This window comes from Falco punctatus, assembly GCF_963210335.1.
Source record: "Falco punctatus genome assembly, chromosome: 1".
NCBI classification, from domain to species: domain Eukaryota; kingdom Metazoa; phylum Chordata; class Aves; order Falconiformes; family Falconidae; genus Falco; species Falco punctatus.
The window spans coordinates 53561490-53587284 of record NC_137580.1 but is presented as its reverse complement, the minus strand read 5'-3'; the positions used below and the strand labels follow the sequence as shown (position 1 = coordinate 53587284).

Below are 25795 nucleotides of genomic sequence, written 5' to 3'. Positions count from 1 at the left end.
ATTCTTTTCTCCCCGTCCCACAGAGTTGATATAGTCTTAGTGATTTATGTGATTTATGTGGAATTCGGGGCGGGGGTGCTTGTCACAAATTTGACACTTTGACATCATTATGGCTTTTATAGGAGCAAGGAGGTTGTAAAGAATAAGCACAACTCTCCTTTCAGTGCAGTAGCTATGGCAAACTGGGAAACAGTGAGACGCAGATAAAATTCATATGACAGATAAATGGGTATTTCTGTGAGAATGTGTTCGAAAGAATTGTCTTAGTAAACAAAATAATCTTAAGATCACCATGCTGGGGATCACAGCTTAAAATAAATAGTAATAAAATTTAGAATTTATTTGTGAACATCCAAGTATTTTATACTTTTTCATAAACACTGCAAGCACAAAAATGAGAGTTCATTCATTTCCCAGGTATTTTTATTATTGCTTCTCTAGAACACTTGGGTTATTTCCTCATTCAGTTTAAGACCTTTCATCATCCCTTTATCTAATCTCAGAACAGCATGGGATCCTACTTCCACTAATCTATCTTATGTGTTTAGTGGAAGCTGATAGCAAGATAGGGAGAGGAGTTAAAGATACAATTTTAATGAAAAGCAATGATCAAAATATTTGGTATGCTATTTGGAGTACAAAATGAGGGCTACAATTTAAAATGCCCCACAGGCTTTCTGTATGCTGTTGACTAGATAATGTCTACATAATAATGTACATTACCTTCTTGGGCACCATGGTGGCAATTTGCCACATGGATGTTATTGTTCAGTTGTTTCAGCAAGATCCTGGAATCATGAACTACAAGACAACCCTGAATGGCATTTGTTACAAGTTTTTCCTCCAGTATATGAGACTACAAATACAGATTTCATTTTAAATGGATTTGGGTTGCCTCTGGTTGTACAAAGAGATTGATTCCTATGAAGTGAGAAAGCTCTGGTGTATCGCTTTGTAAGACTGACATGCATGACAGACACGGCTTCATATGACCACATTATTTATTAGATTATGAGCAAAGTTGAACACTGTCATGTGCTGAGGGAAGAATGTGTCTCATCTCTAAAAGAAAACCTGGCTGTGCTGGTGAACAGCAAGAGAGATCCCTGGAGACATGTTGCAGGAGGGATGCACAGGGGCTTTGACGTGAGGATTTTCCTTGTTGCAGTGTTTGTCCATACTTTATCTTCTTTTTATGTACCACTTTGTAATTTTTTTTTCCAGTCAAAGATTTCAAAAATCTGCTTAGATTAGTGAAGACAGCTCATCCCTTACACAGTAAAGGGCTAATATAATAAAACCCAAAGATGTTTGCAAGTTAGCTCCTCTTCTGAGGGAAACTGGAACCCTGTGGAAGACACATATATTGCACATCAAAGCCCAGGAGATAATTAATTCATAAAACTAGTGATTCAGATAACCAGCTGAGCAGAAAACAATTTAGTACTAGATAAAAATAAATGTTGTACAAAGTATGTTATAAATCCTACCTTTGTCTGGAGCTGAAACCAGTAGCCTTTGCAGGTGCCCCCATTTCCATGGGACCCCAGGGCAGGGTTCCACTGCCCTGCCTGCACCCCTGTCCCCTGCCTGGGGACAGCCTTATCCAACTTCTTGGCAGAATGCAGCTCTGACCTTCTCATTTTAATTACCTGGCACCAGAGTACTTGTGGCATTACATTTTCTTCTAGATTGCATTTTTGGACATAATGCCTAAAGCCAATCTAACAGCAGTTAGAGGCATATCTACACCAACATAAACATGTTGATGCCATCTAATTCAGTTAATTAACTGAAGCACTGTATCACCCTGATGTGGCTATGTTGCTTCTGGGTCTAAAGTTCACAGGCTTGCAGTTATTTAAAATCCCTGCATCCCCCTCCACTGTGAAGCTGGATATACTCCGTGTCTTTCATTAGACTCCACCAAAGGTTTTGTTTCTGCACCTTACTTAAGTCAGTTTTTCTATTATTTATTTACCTCACTGCAGTGCACATCTTCATGACCATACATCCTCATTATTGTTCTGCCCCTTTATAAACCCTTCACCAAGCTTTCTCTGCTGCTTATAGATTGTATGAAAGACTCCTGAGTGTTGAATAACTGATCAGCCGATTTCCGAGCTTATTCTGAAGTGAGTAACTAACAGCAGAGCCACTGTTGTACATAACTAATGAAAGTGAGAACCTTCCTCTGGGTCTCATCTGCACTCCCATATAGTTTACTCTTATTGTCATCTCTGCGTTTGAAATGGGGTTTTATTACAGTGACTCCAATACTGTCAAACTTACCACCACTGCTGCTGCCACCACCTTTAAATAACTAGCTTTGAGAAGTGCAGATGGGACCATTCACTAAATTGTCCTTTATTTTCTCTGAGCATTTGTTATTCATTGGTATTTTCTGAATAATCCAGATGAGTAACATTGGAGCTATAGGCTGCTTACAAACCATCCGCTCCTGCTATCACTGTTCATTGCTCCTGTTGTGTGACTTGGCTGCCTAAGTTTCTGCTTTTTGATTTTTACAGACAAGAATAACAACAAGGGAATATGACCATGAATTTTCACATAAAGCACCATTTTTGCTAACGTTCATTATTTCAAGATGTGTGCAGAGAATCTGTGTTTTCCTCTGAAAGGACTTATAGCCCCCTCAGCCCTCTCAGGGAACTTAGAGGGACAATCCCACCAGGTTTGCCATTCAGTGGTGGGGTTTCACTTCCTTCATATCTGAAGATATTTCTTGATTTGAGTGAGCTAAAAAACTATTCTGGTTATATGTCAGCAGCATGCATGCAGCTCTCTCTGCAAGGTGAAGAAAAGCCTGTGAGCTCTCAAGGTCCTCTGCTTTTTTCTTCTCGCTCCATTAATCTAATAAAAGATGTTGCCTCTCCTTATAAACTCTATTCACTTTCTGAGGGAACAGAAGGAAGCCGGGGCATTTGCATATTGAACAGAATAGAAATTGTTGCATGAAGCTCCCCAAAGAGCAGATGAAAATAGGCACATTTATTTGCAGCTGTCAGTAAAACCAAGAGAGATGAAATTTCATTAGTACTTTGCCAGAAACTGGAAATCAGTAGGGAGCAAGAGCCCTGAGAGCTCTTCCTGACACAGGGAGCAGATGAATGAAGGAGTCAGTACATTTAGAGATGCCATGAAACATTTGGAAATGCCAAGAAACTAGCAGGCATCACAGGTCAATGCCCTGGACTACCAAAAACCCTGGAGAAAAGGAAATGGCACTTTACTGGAAGTGGAGTTAAGCTGTAAGAAAGTGGTGAGGTTGTAGGGTTTTTTCCAATTCACTGTGTTTCCAAAGAAGTAACATCAGAGTAACAATGAAGATGCAGCCAAAACTGTGAGCAGAAAATAAAGTTACCACATTTTTTAATGTTACATAATTAAATACCTGCATGATATTCCAGATTTGAAGGGGTTAAGAGGAAAGGGCTCTGGTTCCAGCCACCTAGAACAAGAAGAAAAGCAAGAGTGTGTGAAAAAGTGGCTCAGCAATGCATCCTTGACAGTTGGATTGATATGTATTTGAAAATGTGTTTTCCCAGTGATGTGGCAAGATATTGGGGAACAAGGAGACAAGCAGTTAGATAAACATTGAATGCTTCAAGAGATGTGAATGTGCTATGACAAGCCAGGGGCCACCATTTTTTGTTGTGCAAAGCAGCACTTACCCAAAGGAGGGGATGTGAAGGGATGCAGTGCTATGAAGCACCACCAGTCCATGGCTGAGCACCACTGACAGGGAGCTGCTTCTGTTGCTTACGTGCTCCTTCCTCTTCTTCAGCCAACAGTAAGGTCAGTGACTACTCCTCAATTTCCATGCAGGTCAGTCATGAAATCATCCCATCATTACCCTTCACCACTGTGGGAGCAGTGTCTCTGTGGCAACTGAAAAATGAATCACCATCAAAATTCATAAATTTTGAGGTAGGTGACCAACTGTCCACACATTTTCTGTGATCACATGCAATAAAGGAGGTTTTAAAGAAATTTCCCCACTTTGTTTTCAAGATGTTTGCAGAAAGGCTTGTCTTTCTGCCTAGGAGAGTAAAGCATCTACAAGCTGATTTCTACTCCAGACCAAACAAAGGAGCTTGCTTCTCTCCAGGAAGTCTCAGCTGAAACATATGGCATATTTCAGTTTGCATTTACCTAAATTTGATGGCAACTTTATAGGTGCCAGAGTAAAGACTGTCTTAACATAGCTTCATGTAGTCATCTTAAAAGAAAACTGTACATATATAAGCCAAACCTGCATTGAAAAGAGGCGCGGTAAAATTCTCAATGGTGTTGTCATGACAACAATGAAAGTCAGCAGATCACCAGTTAAAATCATCTGTGATTTGAAGATTTTCCTGGAAAAATATAAGCTGACTACTCTGGCACGTGATGAGTTTGAAAGAGTGAAGTGTGTTGCCTTTCTGGAAGAGATTGTACCTATTTAAAGAACTACATGTTGATATATTTGAAGATTACAAGTGGCAAGTGATGCATTGCATCACAACTAAAGGGCTCAAATCTCCAGCAATTAGGCTGAAATAAGGTAGTATCTAAATTTTCTAGAAACATAATCTCTCATATCAAACTGAAAGTTTTCTTGGAGAACTTCCCATCTCACCACTGAATGTATCACAAATAAATAAATAAAAGGATTATCCTAGCACTTAGTGGTTCAGAATTCTTCAAGATCAGTTTATACAAAAGTGTAGAGATTTTAAATGGCCAAAAATATTCAGGTTATTTAGCAATCTGGTATCAGATAAAGATGGGAAGCAGAAAGTGATTTTAACCAGAATTCTGACTTGCAATGAGGACTGTGTAGGAGACAGACGTTTCATTTCACAAAGGATTTTGTGTTTTCCAATCTTGACTTGGTTCTGAATCTAAATGAAATATAATAAAATATAGAAAGGAAAACACTGAAAAGTTTTTATATCAGATTCATAAAAACATTTCTGTTTGTTTTTACCCATTTTTATTTCCCTCTTTGCATCATGAGTTATCTCTGTCCCTCATCCTTGGCTATGTCCATGTCAGTCCTCTCTCTTAACCCCTGGCTATTCATTTTCTCTTCCTAATCTCTTTTAACTACTCACTCACCAATTCAGTTATTGCTCTTTTACTCCACTGAGACCACTTTTGTCAAAGCTTTTTATAAACCTTTATATGTCTTGCTCCATCACCAGCTCTCCATTCTCATTCTCTGAAGCCTGGCAGCTACTTCTGACACTGTCAGCTGCATCCTTCTTCTTCCAGGTTTGTGTTTTCTTCATTTTGCCTGCCTTCATCCGTGCGCCACCCCCCTGGTTAAAAAGTTTGAGGACCCCTGATCTACACCAACAGGACTGACTTATCTTTGTGCCCGTCGATCTCCCTGTGGCTCACCCTATGGTACAGTTTTCACAACAAAGAAATGGAGGAGCACAAATTTCACTTGCTGGTTCCATAGTTTTCCAAAGACACATTTCATTTGAACGTTTTCAATTGACAATTTTCCGTTTATGGATGAGTGGAAAATTATACAGGGATAAACATCTCATCAGTTTTACACCGAATATTCTGAGTACTGTGCTACAGCAAAGACTCACATCATAACACGTTTAGAACCTAATTTCCCAAACTAGAGAGAAAAAGAAATATAAAAAGATACTTACCTGCAAGTCACACAGAAGCTCTGTACCATATTGCTTTACAGCCTGCCAGAGTCCTCAATTACTGACACAGATCTACGCAAGGAATATAACCCTGTATGCATAGATTAACATATCATCCTACCACCTCTCTAAAAAGGTAAGGAAAACATAAAGAAAGAACTTTAAGCTTCCACAATCCATTGCTTAGAGCATTCTTGGAAGTAAAACCCTTGTTTTAGCATTTATTTTATGCCACAGCTCCTTCAGAGGCAGATTTGTAAAAATGCCCAGGCATCTCACAGTGCTGACAGGTTTCCAATCACATTTCTAAAGGTGCTTTTATAAATTCTGTCATGCAGTTTTCTGTAACATTTAGGACCTACATTAATTTCCTCTTGCTCTAGTCTTCTCTTCAGTTCTTTAGTGTTATTTTGCTAATATTTTTTTTCCAAAATATTACATGGCTCTTGAAAGAAAAATAGTCTTAAAACACTGAATAGGACTTTCAGAGTCTCAGAAAACCTGAGAAGAAATATGTCCATCTGGCCCTTCCCTATCAGCAGAAAGAAATCAGACTGTACAAAAATAACACCAATGAATGCCAATACGCTCTGAGGCTTGAGGTGTAAACTTCACTGATGTGGCAGGGCTCTGGAGTGACAAATTTCCTAAAACAGAGTTGTATGTGATCAAAAATGATGAACGGGTCCTCAATACACCCACTGTAGATGGTTTGTACACAATTTTCTACCATATTGCATTATGTGCAGTTGTGCTGCCTTCTTAAGCAAAGGTATTTTGTGACATCCACAGTGTCAAAACTCCATACTGTGCCTGTGATGACTACTGGTCCTGATTTTCAGCCCTAGTTGCCTAGAACTGCATGTCTCAAAGCAAGCATCTTGTCTTCCCACAGTACTGAGAAGCCAGTAGCTTCAAATGAAAGTGCTTCTGGTTTACTTGGTGCTGATATTAGCTCTTTCTGGGACTCAACAAGCCATAACACGGTGAAGCTGCCTAGTCTGCATGTCATTGATATTGTAAGGTTTATGCATTATATGCAATGCTGGAAAAGGGTATATTCTTCAAAACCTTCAGATGAAAGCTGCTCCAGGAATGCAGGGAATGATGATGATTACTCCTCTCCCCATCAGAGATACTGCTTTTCTCCAAAGCAGCACTGTGGTGGATTGGTGATGCAAGCATCAAGGAGGAAAGGCTGTGCTGTCTCCCTGTGCACAGTTGTCATGAATTCTGCCTGCAAATAGCAGCAGAAAACAGCCCATAATGGGGCTGTGTCAAGATTTGGTGAGCAACGTAAATGATCAGATCTCTTGCCTGTGCAGGTAGGAAAAGGAAAAGTAATTAACTCCAAGCCAAAACCCATGGTATTGCCTTTGCAGCAGCAGTGCTGGCAATGTATCGGTGCTGTTCATTTATAACACCAAGCGGAAGGTCCTGCACCTGGGTCAGGGCAATCCCAAGCACAAATGCAGGCTGGGCAGAGAACTGATTGAGTGCAGGCCTGAGGAGATGGACTTGGGGGTGCAAAAAGCTCAACGTGACCCAGCAATGTGTGCTTGCAGCACAGAAAGCCAGCTGAATCCTGGGCTGCATGAAAAGAAGTGTGGCCATCAGGTCAAAGGAGGTGATTTTCTCTCTCTACTCTGCTCTCATGAGACCCCACCTGGAGTACTGCATTAGTTGGGATCCCCAACATAAGAAGAACCTGGACCTGTTGGAGTGAGTCCAGAGGGCCATGAAGATGATCAGAGGGCTGGAGCACCTCTCCTGTGAAGACAGGATGAGAGTCTTGGGGTTGTTCAGCTTGGAGAGGGCTCCAGGGAGACCTTACAGCAGCCTTCCAGTACCTAAAGAGGGCCTACAAGAAAGCTGGAGAGGGACTTTTTACAAGGGCATGTGGTGACAGGACAGGGAGTAATGGTTTTACACTGAAAGTAGATTTAGATTAGATATAAGGAAAAAATCCTCTACTGTGAGGGCGGTGAGGCACTGGAACAGGTCACCCAGAGAATATGCAGATGCCCCATCCCTTGAAGTGTTCAAGGCCAGGTTGGACAAGTCTTTAAGCAACATGGTGGTCTAGTGGGCCACCCCACAGCAGGGGGGTTGGAACTAGATGATCTTTAAAGGTCCCTTCCACCCCAAACCATTCTGTGATTCTATGAATAAGCACCAACAATCTCCTTTCATGTCCTGGCTGGGCACTTAAGTGGTGAGGATTGGATTAAATAGTGTCATACAATCACTGCTGCCCACAGAGTCTGATGGCTTTGATGTAAATGAAGCAGGAAGCTGTTGCTCTCCATAGTGAGCTGATATGCAGGGAAAGTGAGATCTGTAGAGATAGGATTCAGTTGTGGGAACTTTGTGGTGTTAAATGAACCTGCTTTGGAGGGCTGCCAAGGGAGGAGATGCAGGAAAATGTGATGAGAGATACCAGGCATGAGAGTTAATTGTGTTTCGGAGGTTGGAGAAAAAGCTAAAATTAAACCATTATCAAAGAAAAGCCTTGGACAGTTTGTTTTTAAACAGAGTTAATGGCTGAAGCCTGTAGAAAACCTAATTAAAAGGGAAAAGAAAACAAACGAGGTTTAGGACTGTGGCAGTGCATTCAGAAACAGTTTCATATATGGATTTTCTGCTGTTCCCTGCTGTATTTCTGTGACTAAAAAAGCCATTATGGTGAAGCACACTAAAAAGAGTTTGTAGCTAAGTATGAGCAAGGTATTTTGCATAGGGTTGCAGCATGAAGCCCCATTGCTTATTTTGGTAATCAGAAAGGACAACTGGGAAACAGATTTTTATCTCTGAGGTGAATCTGAAGCAAACATCACAGCTGCTCTGAGCTTCAGGTCACAGGGGTGCAGCAAGATGAGGGCTGCCAACAAAAATGGTGCAAAATGTAAACACTACAACCACCCTGAGATGGAATCTATACACCATGCTTTTTCTAAGCCCTGACTATGGGTGGGAGTTATATCACCTAACTTTACATGCCTGTACTCCAAATGTTTACATCTAAACACGTCACCATGACCTACCTTTGTATCTGAGTAAATAAGATTGACATTTCTAAGGTGTGATTCAGCTGGCCCAGTTAGATACCTACTTTAGGATGACATGAATCACACCCTAAAAGTGTTTGTCTCCACTGACTTATTAAAGGAATCTAGAGAAATAGCTTTGGTGTAACTATATTTACCTTCGGTCAGATTTAACACAGCCTTGTGAATCACCTGAAAGGGATATTTATCATGGATTTGAGCTACTTACTGTTCTGACTTCCTCAGAAATACAAGCCCTAGAGACAAGCAAGGATTGCTTTTCCTTTACTGCTGTGCTTTTCACTTTCTGTGCTCAGTGGGGGTTGAAACAGTTTCCAGCAAAAGTTTAGAGAAAATTTGAGACTTCTTATGAGTTCTTCAGTTGCCTAGAAATGCCTCTAATCTTCAAAAGCATGTCTGCCTTCCTGTTCTGGCCTTGCATAAGGCTCATCTTATGACTTAACAGTCCTCAAATTCAGCCTTATACAATTGTCTAGGTCAGCCCTAAGCTGTAGCTGTGTTTGCAAAATTTGTATGGGAATTTTGCTGGTAGAAAAACTGGTTTGGTCTACACAGAATTCACTTACTGAGTGATTTATAGACTTTCATGGTGAGAGGGGTTATAACTGGTTATTATAAATGTTTCTCTTTTAGGTCACTATTATGCATCAGTGTAGTTTTATCATCTTTGGAGCCATTCTCCATGTTCTGAAGAACGTGTTATGGCACCAGTGTCATGCATAGACATCTGTTTCATTAGCTGCCCTAAATGACCATGTATTGCAAGTCTTCCACAGAGGTGGAGATAAATGGCAGATGTTTCTGGCTGCACTAAACCAGTGAAATAAGAAACAAATAAATTAGGTATCATGAAAGACCAACAGACCATCTAATACACTGATTTGTGTCTGGTGCTGGCTAGTATGAGCTATTTCAAAATCAAGTGAAACACATCTTTTAACAGGCAACTATAGAATCCAGGTCAAGGGGTTTTATCTCCAATGGTTACTGGTTATTGCAGATCTTGGGCCAGGAGACATTTATACCTTTGGTGTTCCTATCCTTCTTCAGTTCTGCCTAAATTTTGGATTCAGAAATACTTTACAGGAACTATTTCCACCATATTTTTTTTTGCAAGGAAATGTTTCCCTTTATCAACTTTAAATGGGTTGCCTTCATTTTCATTGGATGACCCATACATAGTTCTCATGTTTTGAGGTGAGGCTATGCATATGCCCACTCTTTTCCATTCATTGCTCTGTACACTTCCACCAGTCTACTACTTATTGAGGGCTCTGCTAAATTAATCCATCTTGTTCTTATTAGATGCCTCTCATAAATTCTTCCTGTGTCTAATAGTATTCATTGCCCATTTCTAAGCCTCCCTCAATTCATTCTGTATCTTGAGCTTACACATTATTCAAAGTGAGTATATAATAGCATCTTCTTAGTTATAGTATCAGCTGGCTTCCCATTTCCAAGTGTTGTTGGCTTTTTTCATCCTGCAGAAGAAGAGGCTGAGCTGGAGAGGATGGTCTTCAGCAGGACTTCCCATGTGACTGCAGTAAACTCTTGAGGAGGATATGTTGATGGAGCTGTAAACCTTCAGCTTGTATCTCTCACTAGGCAGGAAAACAGGACCACACAACATATGAGCAATGAGTAGTGAGTGTTGCTGGGCTGTAGCACTGGATTCAATCATACCTCCAAGCTTACACCCCTAGGTAAGAGCATGAGCTTTTATATTGACAGATACTTGATTAAAAAAAAAAAAAAAAAAAAAAAAAAAAGGAAAGTGAAATTCAGTGTAAAAAGGATCAGAAAAATAATATCTGTCAGAGCTGGTATGTCTTCTAGTAGCAACATGAAAATAGGGCATAGGCAGAAATATCCCACGATGGTTCTCAGATCTGAAATGCAGCAACTTTTCCTGCAGAATACAATAGCACAAAGTGCATCAGGTCTTCTCAGCTCATAAACGTTTTTTAGTAAGCAATCATGCAAAACACAATCACAAAAAAATATTTTTGCCAAACTAAGGTTACAGTATTTCACCTTGAGAATCTCAGGAGTTGTCAATTTGTGATGTCAACTTTATTTTGAAGCATTAGAGTAGTATTGCATTTAATTTTTTTAACTGTTATTAATCCAAACATAAATTCTCTACATTAAAAAAGCATCAATAAAGCAGGCAGTAATGTAATAAAAATATCAGAGCAAACAAATGGTTGTTTGTAAACTGGCTGTGCTGAATTATGAACTGATGAACAACAATTTTTCTAACCTTTTTAGATGGTCAAATACAAAATTATCTCTAGAGAAATTCTGAAGGAAAAAAGAAAGGATCACCAGTCTAGTTAGATCCAAAAGTACAGAGATACTTAAGGATTTCATTTTTTTAATGCTCTCAGAAGTTCAGCATTTAAATACCTGCAATGAACAGCTGCTGTGTCTTTGAATCTCATCTGTATCTGTATCTGTGTCTGTATCTGCATCCCTACCTGTAAGATAGGGTCATCCTTCTGATCTCATAGCAGAGATGTGTGTATTGAAGTCACTAGTGACATGCTCAGGTACAAGACTGATGAAGCAAACACCTCCATGTGCAGCTGTGTTCTCCTCCTCCTTTGGAGCAGCAGAGGTTCAATAGGTCTTACCTCACGTGCAGCTAAAATCAGGGCTGGGTCTGATGCAACCCCCCTGGGAGAATGATGAGCCCAGTTCCCTCTGGGTTGTGCAAAGAAGCACTGGCCAGAATGTGATGCTCAGGTGGGAGCCACTCACTGTTTATGGTGGGCTACCTCTGAACTGCAGGACTGGGATGCAAGCTTAGCAAGAAAGTCAAAGATAGTTTTGCTGTTGATTTCAGAGTAAGGATCATCTCTGTCCCTTTGTTGGGGCTATAAACTAGATCACTTCAGAGGATGTGAATGTGTATAGTCTCTGAAAAGCCACACAAACATTACTGCAGCTGAATGCTCAGTTTCTGTAAGGGTTACATAAAGAATGTTTTTCTACATTTCTTTTATTTGTCGTGAAGAATTAAGCCACCTGGAATAATTAACTCACAAAGGCTGTCTGTGTAAAAGCTGGCAGGCAAGGCATGTTGAGCTAGGAAAACTTCCATAGCAAACTTCATGTTTGAAGAATATGAAGAATATTTGAAGAGAAGTATTTTAGTGGATTTGAATAAAGACAAACAGAAAAAAAGACAGTAATCATGGAAATGTGTAAGCTATAATCAGAAATATTTGCAGTAAAGATGATTTTAAAACTACAGGGAATAATTTATCAACTTTTTAATTTATGAACAGTTATGTTTTCCTCTTTTTTTCCCCAGTAGATTGTTCTCTCTTTTCAGAGAGAAAAATGCTAAGTCTAGTTTTTCTCTACTTCCTCTCCCCTAATCCATTATTTTTCCTTTCAGTGCTTTGATACCCCTTATTACTGTTGGTTTTGCCTTGAATGCATTACATTGTTCACACATGGCAACCTCTGTTTTATATGGATATTTGGGCAAAGAACATCAGAAGATCTGTGAATAGTGGCAGTGGCACAGCAGGGCAAGTGCTGCGGAGGAGCACCAGGCAGCGGGGGAGGCTGTGGGGCCTTCCATGGGAGAAACAAGAGTTAGGAATGCAGAATGAGAGAGGAACAGAAAATGGGAACATAGATTGATTCTGCCATCTCTTCTGTGTCAAGGTAAAAAAATGTCATTTGTGTGGACAAGAAAGCAGCTTCACAAACTGGGAGGTGGGATGCACTTGAAGTAATATGGCAAGGGCAAGGCAGCAAGGCAGGGAAGGGCTCACGTATTTGGACAAGGGGATTGTCTTCATCTCTGGGACTCTAATGTCAGAAATCCACCCCCGGGTTATAAACTAGAATTTCTACAGAGCACTCCTTTCTGCCAATACCCCTTCCAAAAGGAAATTCTGGAGACTGCTATGACAATTTTTGTTTTCTCTGCTGGCTTATTAATCCTCTGCCCATTCTGCTCCTTCTTGCCCATTTTCCTTTTCTTTCTCTTCCTTTCTGTACACTACATCCTCCCATGTGTAGCATGTAGGCATCTCTAGATTATTAATGTATTATGCCAGCAGCCAGATTTTCATATCTCTCACAGGTGTTTATGAGCACATCTCTCTGATGATCTATGTTCACTCACTGTGAAAGTACAGTTTCAAATTTGCCCTTGAAATGTGAAACAATCAATGTTGGCAGCATTTATTCCTTCCTGTCAAATATTTTTCTCTTTCTAGACTCTATAAACAATTTAAGAATAATGTCTTATGACAGTGATGCTGCAATCCAATAGGGCCTCCCTTGCTTTCTAATTTGTCTTACATTTGTTCAAATCAAGGGGTAAGGAATCTAACAGATACCAGTGACAGCATCTGGGTTGATCATCTTGTCACTAATTGCTTCTGTGATTAGTGCAGACAAGCAATGGAGAAGGTAGATACAAGTTTCTAACATTTTTAGGTGAGGGCAGCTTTTAGCCCATCTGTTGGTTGGACCATATGTCCACTAACTTATTCAGCTTCTCATCTTCTTGATTCTAAGGAATCCCCCTCAAAGACAGGTTAGGATTTTTCTAGGTTTTATTAAAGTGACAGTATAGACTGCTTTTGCATAGCTCACATGAAGTATAACGTTTGCTTTCTGCAGTAGACACCAAACAAGTTTGCCAGGAGGTTAGTCTACATACCTCTCTTGCAACATTATCAGCCCAGGCTGACAAATAACCATTTAAAGTACTTTAGTGTTCATGAAAAGTTCGATATTAGGTATAGAAAAATTCAGTTTAACTGTTGAACCAGTGCAACAGCAGTGTCTGAATTTCTCGCAAACATTACTGGACAGACTAACTACAGTACTGAAAAGTCAAGTCATTTTTCATATCCATTTAATTTCTGGAACTCCCTGCAAAGAGGAAAGCACAAAGTGCTATGTGTTATCATGGTCTTTTTTTATATCTCAGTGACTTTTTGGTTGAAAATCAAAGCTTTAGAGCTGTCTTTAAGTGCTCAAGAATTTAATGCAGATGTCTTTGACATTAGGGCAATTACCTAAAAGAAAAACCCATAAAACTTGTATTTCTCTGAACATAGCTGGAGACAAGCAACCAGAAGAGTTTCTGCTATAAGACTAATTTATACAACACTCAACCCAAAAGACCACAACCAATCCTCTATCCAGAGCACCACATTCCTGAGCCCATTTTTACTTCTTCCTTTTCTACTTCCTTCCACCCACAACCAAAGCAATACTCAATGAAACTACTGACCTTCATGGGTGTGATCTGTTTTGAAGGTTGTATAAAGAAATTTGTCTCTTTTTTGTGTTTGATAGTTTGAGCTCAGCCACAATACTATTTTGAGGATAAATATAATTAATTAATTAACTACAGGGATTAATGGTGTGATGTAAAACCAGGTATTGTGAGAATCCTACAGCCTGTTCCTCATAGTTCCACCAAAATAACATCCTCACATCTACTGAAAACCCTATTTTAGCTCTGAGCTTCCCACAAGTACAAGTTGTCAGCAAGCACACTTGATTTGCCAGAAGATGTGTCTGGTTAGTAAAGTGGATAAATTAGTGTTATAAATGTCAACCAGATCTGATGCTCCTTTTTCTGAGGGAGGGACTTTCTCCTTCACAGTGATATTCCAATGGCTCATTTTTATCACAGTTTGAAGTGGTTCCAGAAAAGTAGAGCATCCTGTTCTGCCAAGTGTTGAAGAAAATCAGCAGGAACTAATAGCTGGGGTAAGGCTGGCACAAGTGAATAAGGCATGCAAGACAATGATTCACAGAAACCTACCATGCTTAAAAGGGAGAATGGTAAAATTATAAACAGCACTGAAAGCCCTCATAGCATAGGACTGGATTTGGTCAGACAGACATTGTCCTAGTACTTCATGTTTTATGTAGACATTTAGAGAAACCCAAGTAGAAGTTTAATTCAGTTTGCACTTTTGATCTGCTATTCATTTTTAAAACCCTTCTCAGAAGGCAGGAGTGCAACCTACTAGCTACCTGTTATTTGCCTTCTTCAGAAGATCGAGAGCTTAATCTGGTCTGGAAATCATAAATTTCCTTTCAGCAGCGGCATAAAAAATATGAGACAGTAACCTCTGAAGGCATGCTGAGGAACCAAAGTGAATACTATGGAGACAACCCTCAGTAGCTAGACTGTCTGCTGCTAGTCCTAATGCATTTAACTGCAGTGTAGAATACTCTGCTGCCCCAATGAATATGCATTAAGTGCCATTTTCAGTACATTACAGGTTTTTAGACAGCTGCTTGCCCTTATTGTCATGCCTATTGCAGTTTCCTTTCCACTGCCTGTCCTGAAAAGTTAAATATAGCCTTCTGAGATACAGCAATCCTGGAAAAGGTACCACTTGTTGGCTCTGGTATGTGCTTTTGTTCTCATCAATTCCTCATTCTTTTCAAACCTGACGTATAATCCCTCTTAAATGGGTCCCTTTATGCTATAATTTGGAGCTGCTCCAGTTGATAATTTATGCTATCGTCACTAGTTAACATGATCCCTAATCTCAGTAGCTTTTATCAAGCTTTTATCGGAGGTACTGCTTTGAGTTGTTTGTATTAATAACAGTTAAGAGCACTGACTTGGAGCGATGGTGTCTGTTGCCTCCGTGCCCAGCCGCTCCAGGGGGTGACCTTCTCTCCCATACGAAGCAACAGCTAATGAAAAAGCACCTCCGCCTTTTCTTGTTTTCAGGTTCACACATCCTTGAACATATACTAGTTTAAAGTTTGTTTGACATCTTAGATCAGCTGAAGGTTGTAAGTAATTTAAAGTCATTCATCTAAGTCAGCACCTAAAATGAAAGCAGTAAAGGTTTATTCCATAAGGAGTTACTTGTGAGCAGCTAAAAGTGTGTAACACTCCATTGCACAGTGCAAAGCCAAGCTCAGTAGAAAGTAGATGAAAACCTATACAGAGTTTAAAGGCCATCAGCAATTATTCATTTTACCCCAGACAGTCAGTACAGGGGCCACTTGTCTTTTTATCAACGGTATCTGATAACATGAAGAAATTAATAATTTACAGAGGGCAGGCAGTACTTTTCCATTAGAAGCTGTGTGCAAAGGAAGAAAGAACTGCTGGCACAGGCCAGAATGCTCCCCGCAAGGTCGTTCTGCCTCAGTGCTGCAAATGTGTTTCTTTTTAACCCTTTCACAATCGAGAAAAAATACAGCTCTGGATTACATGCATATTTTACCTTTACTGAGTGCAGAAAATAGCCCACAGCCATGCTGGGCTTCATGCCTTTGGTATCCTCTGGTCTCGCAAGCTGTACAGCTTCGGATCTAGCAGTTCCTTGGGTGGGAGATCTCATGGGAACTCTTCATACTTTTGGGACAAGTCAAAGGTCTAATTCAGTCCCACTGTCACTGTGGAGCTGACACCAAAATTCAACAGGTTACTCAGTGGGCAAAAGAACTGACAAAACATGGTTTCACCCAAGGTGTGCATCCTTTGCCCACCAGTCTCACCGTCCCACTCCATCCCTTCGTGCCCTCTGTGGCATGACCCAGTGCAGGGGACACCCACACAGTGGCTGCCAACAGCTGCCTGTGTGCCCATTGCCTGCCCAATGCATACACCTTAACACAGGCACTGCCAAACGGGATGCACCAACACTGTCTCCAGCCTACCTTCTCATCAGTACCGGTCTGGGTCTCTTCTCTCAGCTCAGACACTGCCTCTTGTGTGACATTTGGGATTGCAATTGTCTCTGAGCCTTCAGTCTCTCTCTCCTGTTCAGATGAGACTTTCAGAGAACAGGAGGGGAGAATAGATGAGCAGACCAACAGTGCAAGGACAGAGGTTTGCCACGTCATCCTAGGAAGCCAGACTAAAACAATAAAAAAGCTCACCCAGGCCATACACTAATGAAATATTATGGCTACATACTTGAAAGAGCAGGAAATGATAACATCATGATTCCTACAGAAACACTGTCCTCTGCTACATGCCCAGCATAGTCTTTGATTAAATCTGTTAAATCTGTAGTCTATCATACATCTGTCCATGTTGTTAAGCACATACCACAAAATATACTAGATGTGCAATAGTGCATAAACATTGGAACTTGTATTATTTGTTGTTAGAAAGATTAAATAAATGCTTAGAATATTCGGACCTGTCAAAAATCTAGATACATACTAAATTTGTGTGATACCCAGTTTTATGCTTACACATGATTTCTTCCTGTTCCTGATGAAAAATGTTTTTGAAAGACTGTCCTGAAAGGGACATGAAGTGGGGAGGAAATCTGAAGGATTGCCATGCATGGTGTTCTTCAGTTTGTCTCTTCATTTTGTTTAATTAAGCCACGTGTGTTTCCAGAAGAGTTTTTAATGCAGATTTTTTCAACAGCACTATGAGAGCAACATCAGACAGCATGGAAAATCTGTGCTGAGATACTAGAACAAGCAGGACAGGATTTCATCAGGCTTAGTTAAAAACCTCTACTCATGCCATTGGAACATTCTCAAAAGTGCAGCCATTTATAATTTTATAATTGTCCAATCAAGGTTGGAGATTTTTTCCTTCTAGCTTAGTTATTGAAATGTATTTTCATGATTCATGTATGTTCATGGAACACTCTTTATGTGTCAAGTTTTTTCCCTGATGATATATCAGATTTCCTTGTAGGCTTGTTGCATATCCATCTTCCTTTTTCACACTGTGGATAGAGTGAAGGAGGAGAATTATGCTCCAAAATTGAGGCTGAACTGAAGTTTGTACTTAAAGAAGGGATCCAGTCACTTTGCAATGCTCAAAATATATTGTATTATTCCTAAAATTACAGTACTTTACTGAGTATGAAATGGATTTTCTGAGAATTTACAAGTAAATCCATTAATTAGAGTTAGAGTTAATTGAAAATAGGTCCTTTTGCACCTTCTGTCAGACTTTTATTTATCCCTAATGAATTCTGTTATAAAATACAGACCCTTCATTATTCATATATCATCAGAATTCTTTGAAGCCTTTCCATAGGACATTTTCAAAGTAATTATTTTAGGACTTATGTCCCTTTTGGCTGTTATTCATCAGAGCTGGGAGTTTCTAATTTATCAGTGAGAGAAGGGAAAAGTGTTGTTTGGGGGGGGTCCTCAGAAGAGCTCATCTCCTTGCTTGCTGTTGGCTGTTGCTCTTGCTCCAGCAGTTCTCAAGGGAGAGAAAGAAAATGAATCATCTATGAATCAGATCGATCCAATGACAATTTAAATCCCTATAATGCCATAATCATATTGTTGTTACACAGTGTCATGCCAGGACTAAGGTTGTCCAAACAGACAGACATTGTTTGGTGTCATAATATTACCGCATTTTTCTGAAGCTGAGGGTAGCCCTAAGTTTCTAGGATTTATAATGTTTGTTCAAGAGATAATTCTACCTTCCCTATTGTATTTTACCCTATCTGTAAGTGTTTATTCTTTTATTACCACAAGGTCTAGGAATTCACGTCCCAAATGCCTTGTACTAAATACTACACAAACAGAGAACAAAAAGCTCTCCCACCCCAATAAGATTGCACTTTAATTACAAAAGATGAAATAAAGAATAGAAAACGAAAGGGAAATGTACAAAAAAGATTATATATTTCTGGCCTCTATAATAAGCAGTGACCTCTACCTGCTACTGGCTAGACTGGTGAGAAGTATCATAAGCCTTGCAGTGAAGGGTGATCTCTTAAGGAAGGATGTGAACAAGTCCAAGGGTTTCACTATGCAAATATCCGGGCATAAGAGGCAAGAGGGGAAAAGATATATGTGAGGCAGTTAAGAAATATATTAAAGGTGCAGAGAGCTGGATTGCTGGAGATAGGCAGCAATATGTTGATGCAGTTAAAAGTACAAGAGGAAGCACAAGTGATGGGAGGATGTCAGGTGAGAGAAGCAGCTTGCTTTCACACCACAGAAAAAGGGCTGGAAAGGGAGTAGCTGAATAACCAGTAAAGAAAATTACCTTTGCTTCAATTTTCTGAACTGATAAGAAATAAAGAGAAAAACATTTTGCAGTAAGCAAGACGCAAGTATTGAGAATCCATAAAGAAGTTTTATCTCAGTTGATACACAGTAGAGGTTGTGTCACAATGACTGCAGACCTAAAGTCAACGTAAATGTGTTTTTCTCTGGCAACATACATGACTGCCATTAAAATGTATTTCAGTGCTGTAATTCAGACCTTGCTTGTTCTCACATGAGATCCCTTTGCATGGGTATAACTGCTGATATTCTGACTGCCTAAGGCCACCTGAACAGCATGCATAGCACACGTATTGCAAACCACCGGTTTCCCACCAGTAGCTGCAGAGCAACAGTGGCCGGTGAGGCCAGGGCAGTGCACGCCTGTACTGCACCCTCCTGTGTAGCATAGACACCAGCTCTCCTACAGCACTGGGGGTTCCTCCTCAAGCACCTTCTCAATCAAACATACCCACTGACACCAGGCTGATGCATGATAAAACAAAAAGGAAAGAATGAAAACAAAAAAAAAAGTCACATTAAAAAAGGCATTGGAACAAATACTGGTGATCTGAGATAGCACTGTCATCCGGACAACTAAAGACACAGATCTCAGCCACTGCTCCCCATCCAGGCTTCCCTTCCAAGGGAAATTTGGAAACATTCTCCCTTTCATTCTGAATTTCTTTTTGCTGTTTTGGAATTGTAGGTCCTCCCACAGAACACAAACTGCAAATTTCAAAGCAGCTGTATTTAAACTCAGTAAAGAGTATAATACAAACAACTTTTTTCAGTCAAAAAGAAATGATAGAAAATTAAAGTACACACAGTCAGTGATTGTTAAAATAGTAGATCATCACATAAATTTGCATTAATTGCACAAAAGCTGAAAGTACTTCATTAAATAGTCTCATAACACAGTAATCTCTTTAGAAAATTATTTCTGGGATAAGCATGTAAATAATTACATACTCTCTGTCCCATGTAGTTTTATATGCCTAAGCAAAGGGGAACAGAGTGATATAGCTCAAGAGCACTCTGATTTTTGAGCAATTGATTAAGAAGAACAAGCATTTTAATGATGTTCATCAAAAGTGCTGTACATATATGAATTGTATATTCAAGCATGTGAGGATTTGAATGCCTAAGTGAGGTTCAGTATGGAAAAATCAAGAGTGTAAATGACGTATTGTTAGGAATCAGCACTGAAGGTAAGGACTTGGAAGTAAATCTGATTAATTTCAATGTAAATGAGCAACGTGATACTGCATGTAAGTATGAGGATATAATTGGTCCATGCAGGTCCCTGTTGCTATACTCATATTGTCAACTTTGTATTCTATAGTTTTAGTTTAATGAAAGAATTTGTTTATGGTGCAGTTTCAAACTTCTTTTTATTCTTAATAATTTTTATTTCCACTGTATATGAGTGTTTTACAGTAATTAATGCTGTTATCCTCATAACTATAGTTTGGCATGAGACAATTTCTGTTTTTGTAAAATGTTGGATTTACAAACTTTTCCCATTCTAGATTAGGAAGAAAAGTCTTCAACTCATGAATATTCAGATAGAATCACTTTGGAATAGCCCATAGGTTACAGTAAATTCATCAGGTGCCATGGAGAATCATTTTTTTTTTTTTTGCCTTGAATTTCTGTATGCTGTCACTGAACATGAGATATGCCGTAGCTGAGGTGAGTCTCCACAGCATTCTCTCAAGAAACTGGCTGCTCACGGCTTGCATGGGTGTATACTTTGCTGGGTTAAAAGCTGGCTGGACAGCTGAGCCCAAAGGGTGGTAGTAGATGGGGTTACCAGCTGGTGAGCAGTCACAAGTGGTGTTCCCCAGGGCTCAGTACTGGGGCCAGTTCTCTTTAATATCTTCATCAATGATCTCTGGACGAGAGGGTCGAGTGCACCCTCACTAAGCTTGCAGACACCACCAAGTTGAGTGGGAGTGCTGATCTGCTTGAGGGCAGGAGGCTCTGCAGAGGGACCTGGACAGAATGGAGCGATGGCCCGAGGCCAAGTGTGTGCGCTTCAACAAGGCTCAGTGCCGGGGCCTGCGCTGGGGTCACACCAAGCCCACGCAGCGCTGCAGGCTGGGGGCAGAGCGGCTGCCAAGCTGCCCAGCAGAAAAGGGCCTGGGGCAGAAAACGGCCATCTGCATATGAGCTGGCAGTAGAGGTGTAGAGGTGGCACTTGGGGACACGGTTTAGTGGTGGACTTGGCAGTGTTGGGTTTACAACTGGACTCGTTGATCCCAAGGGTCTTTTCCAATCTAAATGATTCCATGGTTCTATGATTTTTTCTTTAGTTTAGCAATACTGGCTGGATGTACTTGACAAAATGTTTGGTGAAGGGGATTCATTCCTAATACAAATGGACAGGTTCCTGGGAAAAGTTGTGGGTTTTTTTCACATGTTCCAAAGAAAAATTGTATTAGCTACTTTTAAACATCACCACTCAGAGGTGGGAATGTGACATTATCCTTCGTTTTAGGTAGGACATTGGAGTGAGCAGAGATTATATACTTCATCTAGGAATATAAAGAGTCAGCAAGACAGAAATGAATAGTGGTCTCCCAGATACTGGCCATGTATCTCCCAGTTTTCTCTCTTGCTAATAGGAGGAAAAACAGTATAGGTACCCATGTGACACTTATTGCAACTGTAACTTTTTGCTGCAGTGCAGAAGGACTTTCAGATTTCCAAATACCAATGGAAAACCTGCTTGGCTTTCAATCAAGCAGCTTCTTCTAGTCTTCACTTTTGTATTTTGAGACAGCTTACTATAGGAAAGACTCATTAGTTAAAAGGATGCTTGTGAACTTCTGCTCTAAGATAGCAATGGGCAGGGTGCTCAGTCACAGATTAAACAGTTTTGGCCAGAGGAGTTCACTCTCAGAATAGCACTTTCAGGCACCACCTTAATGCTTTGCATCCAGAAGTATCAGGGCTGGGAGGGAGGCAATAAGGAATCAGAGTGCTTTTGAAAGGGAAAGTATTCAGAGTATACTCAGTAAAAACTCTGTATACATTTCAACTACAGTAGTAAGCACCCACAAAGCGTACAGCATCCTTCATTTTTTCAATATCACTTTTAAGTCACAATCATAAATTACATTTCCTTTGTGAATATATGATAAAATTATAACATACATTTGTTAGGTAGAATTGCCCAGCTGTGTTTAGTGATAGCTGAACGGTAACCAAGAGGTGCACCTCGGGCCCAGTTTCCTCCTTAATGTGAATGTGTGAAATGTCAATGTGCATTATTCATCTGTGTGTTACTCCTGAAGAGCATTTTTTTTGTCCTTTCCTACTCATAAAAGTTTTTTCTTTTATTTTAGTAGTGTTGGCCCCAGCACTTCACTAATGAATGAAGCCTCCTGGCTCATATTTCTTTCTAGGTCTAATGTTAAAGACCCGATTCTGTTAGATCTTTTCTCTTCCTTTTCTAAAAATACAACAAGTAAACACTTAACTCAGCTGAATTGCAACTTAACAGCTGACTGTGCAGGCCCATGCAAATCAAAATGATATCTTAAAAATGCAGATGTAGTCATCAGAGTGCTAATTAGTAATTTGGCTGCTGCCTCTCCACTCTAGGTCTTCACTTTAATTGTAAAACAGTGAGAAAGTATCTTAGGGTCATATTCCACCTGGCCTTCCCAGGGGAGTAAGCATGAAGCACTCTTTTTGTGCCTGGATAGGATCCGTGCCACTTCCAGGAAAGCAGCATGAAAGCTTTGTATCCACGATGGAAATACCAGCCTGAAGTTCCTGGCTCATGGAGGTGCAACAGAAGTGATGACTGTGGCAGAGAGAGGTGCCTTCATCTCACTGTCAGCGACAGGAACAAGGGTACAGAGGCCACCACACACCCACCTTTCTATGTGGCCCCTCTCCCCAGAAGAACAGCACACTCCTCAGTGAGAGATGGTGAATTGATCTTTCCAAAGAACATCTGTGCTTTTACAGCCTCTGCATCCTGGAATCGTATGTGAAAAAATGTTCTGCATCCTTGAGGCAAGTTTTCCTTGGACTAGCATGACCCCAGCTGCCATCACCATTGCAGTCCTCTTCACCACCATGAATGGGAGCTGCTGTCATCTCTAGTATTTTTGCAATCATTCCTTTTCTGTTGTGAATAAAAAGATTAATAATACTTTGGAAAAACAGTTGTGCTGCATCCTTTAAATGGATGATGTCGAGATTTGTTCTGTAATCATGAGACTTCCTTGGGAAAGAGTAATTCTTGTTTAGAGGTGGGAAGAGCCGACAGCTGGGGTCCCATCCTTCACCCATCTCTTTCTCCTTCCCAGCCATGATCAGAACATTCCCTTAGCTTGACTGTTATTATTATACTTTTGATCATGACTTTTAGATGGCACCTTTTTTTATGTTAAAGCTCTACCTTAATTGCTAGATAACAATCATTTCAGCTTTGTATCCAGATATTAAAAAAATAGAAATCTTTTTAAGGGAGTTAATAAAGACACTTTCAAAATTTTTATAATTTAGTGATTCTGGTGTCATTGTGGCCATACTGTTAAGACTCATATTCTTTGCATATAAAACATACATAACTGACACATTAATATATATCACTCTTTGTATAATCATGATAAAACTGTACCTTCATCATGAAAAATTTGTGCCGTCTCTTAGAAAATCTCTATTGTTCAATGAATTAAAAGATTTACCTGAATACATTCATTGTGTTTGACATGTACATTGCCAGCTCTCTGTGTTTCTTTATAAGTCTTGCAACACTGGTTTTCTTTTCTCAAATTATCAGTTCTTAAATTATTTTATTCCTTCAGAATCTGAAATGTTTTTATCTGCATAAATATTTTTCTAAGCATCATGACTGGAAAGAAGAGCATGAAGGCAAAAACTCTAGAGCCTCAAAAACCATGAAGAGAAAGAGCTTACACTTTTTTTTTTTTTTTAATCTTATTATAGCCATTCTTATGGTAATGGTGAGAGATAAGGGTAGAGCTGTAAATGTGAACATGTTGCATCACATTATTTATAAAAAGCAAAGAATTAATCCTCTTCTTAAGTGAAAATCAATGTACTCTTAATGGCACCTCCATAATTAAGCTGTTCTGAGTCTGATGTGCATTTAGACTATGACCATTTTATGTCACTCTGGTAATATAGGGAAGTCCTGAAGATGTTGCAAAGGGGCCAGAGAATAACAACAATTAGAAGCAGTACACGTAAATTAAGAAGCTATAAAAAGACTTTGGTATAAATGTCCTCATTTTCAGGGCTGCAAAAGAAATTCCTATTGAAGTCAAGCAAAAAGGAAGCAGAAAAGAGCAGAAGACAGATTCAAATAAAAGCACTTGTCAGATCAGCTCTATTAATTAACCATAAAAATGCAGATTAAGGATACTTTAGATAACATTAAATCCTCCTCATACAAAGCCAGTGGTCACAAAAACCTTATTCAGCAATATGGGAGAGAATTTTTTCCTGTCTAGATAAACATTTCATGCTTTTCCAGACAGCTCAGATTGTGGACCTCTATCTATGTATGCCTGTGAGTGATTTTTCTAACTTAGCTTTTCTGAATGTGCAACATTTGGAACTCGATATACACATACAGCAAGCAGTCACACAATACATGTCAGATCAATATTTCATGTTTACAAAATTATTTTTTTTCAGCAGAGTGACACTTTATCTCCTCCAGTCCTTCATCCTCCCTGTCAAATCCCTAACACAGAAAAGTCATTTTTAAATTAAGAAGTCATTTCTCTCTCCTCTTAGACACAGTAATAGTCTTCTAGTTGCTATGTGGCATGACTTGGTATGTAACAAGCCAAGCAACTGGCAAACACATGCTTCTCACTTTGCTGTTGTACAGTGGACTGGTTTTGCCAAGAACCCTGTGGCTTTCATGATTTTAGGCCCCGAATTTTTGATCAGCCCTGAGGGGAATATATAAAATAGTGGGATACGAGGTCTTTCTTAGCTTAGAACAAAACCTCCCCCAGGCAGCAAAGGAGATAAACTAAAAGGCTGTGGTAGTTGCAAAAGAATTGGTTTCCTACCAATTTCTTTGCAAGATCAACTACAAAATCTTTATGTGGTAGGCGAGACCAAGACTTCCTCTGATAGAGAAAAACATTACAAATTTAGGACAGACAGAGCCACTCATTTGGGTGCAGGTCTGCACAGATTGCCTGATGAGGTGTCACTCCTTATGGTCAAAAGGCTGGGGTGGGTAGGTGTGCTGGGTGAGGTATCAGACAGCAAAATGGTCCCCCAGGTGCTCCAGAGGGTAGTCCAAGACTGATTGTGGTCACTGTTAGAGAACTAAAGGATATACAGGAGCATGCAGCACCTCAAAGGGATGGTTGGAAGAGTTAAATATTTATTCCCCTTTATTTTCTGAACAGTGTGGAGGGTTACACACTCAACATTTTGGCTTTGGTGCATACGAGAAAAAAGTTTTTCACCACAGGAATGACTGACAAAGCACATAAGGGTATGATTAGTTTTGTATGAGAAGAGATAATTTGTTATCATTTTCCTTGATCTTAACTAAAAAAATGCATGTGTTTTGAGGATCTGAAAAAGTACTGACAGTTTCTCAAGAGTGCATGATTATCCCAGGCATCATGCTGCAAGTCTTTAGATATGAGGGCACTGTAACACGCGATGTTGTAAATGGGCTTTTTTAAGCAATGGCTTTAATGGGATTTCCATAATGCCCCAGTAAGTGTTGAGCCTGACTTCACATCTACAGTATTTTACAGCAAATCACAATTGTGAATTTCAGGAATGTAATACCTGATACAAAGTAAGATCGCAATAATGCTCTTTCTTTGCCCAAGACCTCTGTCATGGATTAGAGCACCTTCGCTGCAGAAAGCAGCTTAAAGACAAAACTTACCTCTAAATTTTAGTGTTTAGGTTTCATTCATTGCATTTTGTAAGCAAACTCCTAAAATAACTAATTCCCCTTTTTTCTCTCCTCCTCAAAGTTGCAGCACTTTATTGCTTCAATTTTACAAGAAAATCTTTCCA

At 39.8% G+C, this 25795-nt stretch overlaps 1 protein-coding gene across 5 annotated transcripts in view; it reads right to left on the bottom strand.

Moving 5' to 3' along the window:
• Window positions 1-25795, bottom strand: part of LOC308060134 (inositol 1,4,5-trisphosphate receptor-interacting protein-like 1) — a 48887-nt gene that overhangs the window by 2535 nt on the left and 20557 nt on the right. Inside the window, exons 1-2 of one of the 5 annotated variants that reach the window (XM_080378471.1) lie at window positions 3696-25795; window positions 1-3472 (exon numbers count right to left, since the gene is read on the bottom strand). The exon at window positions 1-3472 is cut by the window's left edge and continues 2535 nt beyond it; the exon at window positions 3696-25795 is cut by the window's right edge and continues 20557 nt beyond it. The gene's annotated coding sequence lies outside the window, so the exon portion shown is untranslated. The other 4 variants (XM_080378475.1, XM_080378472.1, XM_080378473.1 and 1 more) reach the window with 4 other exon arrangements.